Source organism: Colossoma macropomum, unplaced genomic scaffold, assembly GCF_904425465.1.
Source record: "Colossoma macropomum unplaced genomic scaffold, Colossoma_macropomum, whole genome shotgun sequence".
In the NCBI taxonomy this organism is placed as follows: domain Eukaryota; kingdom Metazoa; phylum Chordata; class Actinopteri; order Characiformes; family Serrasalmidae; genus Colossoma; species Colossoma macropomum.
In genome coordinates, this window is record NW_023494802.1 from 14,953,736 (window position 1) to 14,958,311 (window position 4,576).

The following is a 4,576-nucleotide window of genomic DNA, read 5'->3' on the forward strand; positions in this document are numbered from 1 at the left end:
CTGTTCACCCCCCACACATTTATATTACACATGTGGTGTTGGGCTGAACCCACGGGGAGTAAAAGTGTGGAGGTGCTGTGTCCTTCACTCTGTTCTCCTCCTACATGGCCTGATGTTAGTGTGTGTCTGTGTGTTTGTCTGTGTGTATGTGTTTGTGTGTGTGTGTGTGTGTGTGTGAGGGTGGACAACATGAACAGGCTGCTGACTGGCTACAGCTGCTAAAGGAGAATCCAACGCTGGACACTTATTTATTATTACTGGACACTTGTTTATTATTTTAAACATCTGGTATTTTTACATAAATTGTTGTGGCTGTATTGATTTAAAAAAAACAACAATGTGGTGGGTCCACCAGACCACTGAGTAACAAACACATCAACACCACACAAGAGTTACATAACTCAAAATTTAAAGGCAGCCCAAGCTTTGTTTCAGGTTAAAACAAAAACAGCATGTTCTTTTTTCTCCTGACTCAATAACGCTACTTCTTTCAGTTTTAACAAAAAAATCTTACATACATATATAGAATGAAGTAAAACAGGTTTTTTTTTTTTTTAGCAAAAGGAAAATCCAAAATCAAACTGTCCAAGGTCAAAAGCCAGACTGAGAAAACAGTAACCATAGGGGTGATCCAAACAACAGAGTCCATAAACCACAAGAGAAAGTCCAGACCAGAATAACAAACAATACACAAAGGGCTAAGCTAAGGCGAGGTCAGAAATAAACAAAGCAAAGGTCACACACGGACAGACAAACTAATGTACTGGAAGGCTCAATAAAGCTCTGTGAGACAAAGACCATACTTTGCAATGAACTGACAACTGGGGGGTTTAAGTATTAAGTATGTATGTGTTGAACAGGTGACCTGAATCAATAATCAGGTGTTCGCACCACTTTACCTGAAACTATCAGCATACATCATCTAGAAAATAAAGAATATTTGAATCCTTCATTTCTTTTTTGGTTTGGTTTCAGCGTCGCTCCAAAAGTGTTTGGCCGTGTCTCGCGGCAGCACTGCTTCCTTAGTTCCAGTACCGCCATCTGTTTTCGCACACATGCAGACTGAGAAATCCAAAAGAAATCAGAGTAAGAGTTCACATGCGCTGAGAAATCTGATTACTGAGCTAAAATCCAGGTCTCTTTATCAGATTTCATAATCAGATTTCAAAACCTTACTCCTATCTAAGACATCAGAGTATGCTGTTGACCATGTGACCATTTGAATAATCAGATAACTGCAGAAATACGATTATGGTTGGATTATTGAGTGCATGTAAACTCACACATTGATGCAAAACACCACTCTTAAGTAGCACGAAAAGCTACTTGGCAGCTAACAGCACCCACTTGTAGAGCATCTTTAGCCTGCTCAACATGAGTGAGTAAGTGAGTGAGTGAGTGAGTGAGTGAGCGAGTGAGCGAGTCAGTGAATAAGTTACAAGCCAGGTTTATGAGCTGCTTTGCTTCTTAAAATTGTTCAATAATTGATCTATACTCATGCTCTGGCCAGAAAAGTTTTCTTTTGTAGTAACTGTTGCAAGATAGGAAAGCTTTACTAGACATTCCTTTCAATTGAATGGGAAACTGTAGCACACAATTCAGTTGTTATCAAAATACCTGAATTTAGAGTGCGTAATCAATTTCGATTCAATTTCAATCAAGTGTTTCAAAAGTCACAATATTTTTTGCTCTTTATCTGAACATTAGACAGCTAACATTTACTGAGCTGGCATTGTGACAAAGTTGTTGTCACTTCCAATCTGACTAGTTTTGATTAGCTTAAGCCTAATAGTATCTATTTTAAGTGGAAACTTAATGTCATGTAGCAATAATTTAGTTATTTTAACAAACACAGAGTTATGTGGTTAGACATTTTAAGTTAAACAAGACTAAAAGTTCTGCCTTCATATCACCACTTTTGGAGAAATAAGATATTCTGTTTATCTATAAAGTTTTTTTTTGTTGCGTAATTTATTGCTGACATGGTCACTTGCTTATGCATGACTGGATGACTAATGCGTTTGGCAAAACTTGGATGGAGCTGGAATGTGCTGGAGGAAATTTCTGCACTGTCATTAAAGAGAAGCCCAGGAGCTTGTGCAGGAGATGGAGATGTTTTTTTTTTTTCCTCTCTCCCTCTCTCCCTCTGCTGGGCCTGAGGGGTGATGAGCTTCTCATTGACTGAACTCTGAGATGGGGATTTGTCTTACATGGTCTGCTGCTTTTATTGCTGGACGTCTCCATTGCAATTTGACCTCAGGAACAACATCTTGATTCCTGATCCCTCTGGGCTGAGGCCTGTCCTACACCTCAGCAGGGCTTAGAGGCTGCTCAAGGGCCTGATGCAGATGATGCAGGTTCACAGAAAGACTCTGTGTCCTAAACCACACTGACAAATGTGCACAAACTTAAAGGGGAATTTCACTGATTTTTCCAAATTTCTGCACAATTCAATCAGCTCATTGTGGAGAAACTTACTGACTCAGATCTCTTTCCAGTGGTGGTGATAGGAACCAGGGGTCATGATGTCAACAACACAAACGTAGTTTTTATTTTATTTACTCTTCAAAGTGACCAGTTAACGTGTCTTCTGAGTTTTCATATTGTAGCATCGACGGCCTGTGTCGGACACTTAAATATGCAATGTTGATAATGATAAAATAGCAGCATATGTGAAGTTTTCTTTGGGTACTCTTTTGCCTGCGTGTAACGTTCCGCCAAAACCTTTATCTCTTTATCTCAAAACTCTCATAAAACAATGTTTCAGGCATCAGACAGCATATTTGTAACTATTTCTGGAAAGGAACTTTTAGAGGTAATAAGTAGTTTGGATGCCTGTTCCTTTTACCACCACTGTCATCAATTCAGACTCTGTAAGGTTCTCTAGAATGATGTACTTCACGTCAAACCACTCTGAATGATTGTGCTTAAATCTTAAGGTTTAGGCCTCATTCACCAATATGTTCCTAAGTTTTTTCTTAAACATGTTCTTGGGAAAGGTCCTAAGAAAAAGTCTACGTCAGAGTCATGACGTATTCTTAAACCGCAGAACCGTTCTCATCTTAGTGCTCTTGTGTGTGCGTAGATTCTGTTCTAACCGAAGAACAAATCCTAAATAAGAAAACATTAATGAATGTTAGAATCTTGGTAAAAAAAACTGCATAAGGGGGCTTTAAGAAGAAATTTCTTCTTAGAAACAGTGAATGAGGCCCACTGAATTGTGCAGAAGACCCAGATGTGGTTTGAGCTCAATAAGAAAAGTTATGGGGATGTATTTATGGAAAAGATTTGGGTGACTATTGACTTCTAGTGTTTATTAGCAACGCTAGCCTCTTAGCTCCAGTTTAAAACTAAAGAAGCAGAATTTGGGTGCCAAACCTGTCTTGACTGATCCATACAAACTGTTGCCTTAATTGTTTTAAGTAGTTTTAAAATGAACTGTTCACTCTTCAGTCCAAAACAGCCCATTTTTGAATTCATTGCTTCTGTGATGTCATGAAAACCAACACATTTACATATTTACACACTCAGCCAACAGCACACACACACTGAAGTTTCGGGAGTTTCAACCTGGACTGCTTTTGAGGCACAATCAGGACAGAGCTCATTTGCATATATCAGCTTTAAAGCCAAGAATAGCAGGTTTAATTCTGAGGGATAGAGAGAAGATGGAAATTGATCATATAAAATGAATTATTAGTGTTATGTACATAAAACTATGTTACTTTATGTTATAAGTGGACCTCAGAGGAACAATCTCTCTCTCTCTCTCTCTCTCTCTCTCTCTCTCTCTCTCTCTTTCTCTATGTCTTTTTCACTGACCCCCCCTCCAAAGACACATATGCACACACACACACTTAACTGTACTGTGATTTTGAACCCCTTGGCGTGTTTGTTAGGCGTGTTAAGTCGTATTATTGTCTGCTCTTTCCATCAACACAGACTACCCACCATTACTTCAGTAACTTTAAAGCTATTTTTTTCTAGCTAGTTAAAAATATCTGTCTGCATATGATCTGTTTTGAAAGCTTTGGCTTAACTCTTACATGAGAGAAAATCAATAAAAAACAGCCACAGCTCTCCTCCTCTTCCTCTGATCACACATTAGGCTGACTAAAGAGGAAATGTGTGCGATTTAATTACATTTGTGGTTTAACTTTCAGTTGATCTAGTTTAGTTTGATTTAGAGGAGGTAGGTTGCAAATAAATGGGTGCGTTCATATAATAGTAAAGTGAGTCGTTGGCTGCAAGTAAAGGAATTTTACAGCCTCCCCTCACAACGACCCTCATTCCGCGAAGATGACGTCTGGCAGTAAATCTGCAAGATCACCCTCAAAGACCCTCGCTCACGCTGGCCCTATCTCCAGTTTTGACATATGATGGACAGGTACGATAATATGTGCCTGAACATGGAGAAGCACATGAGGACAGCGGCACATAAAAAATGTCCTTCCCCGCCCCTCAGGCTATGATTTGACATTTAGATTATAATTCAACGTACAGAAAATACCATGTGCTCTCTGGTAGAGAACAAATCAGACAAGACATGATGAGAGAAGCCAACAAAAAATGAGAA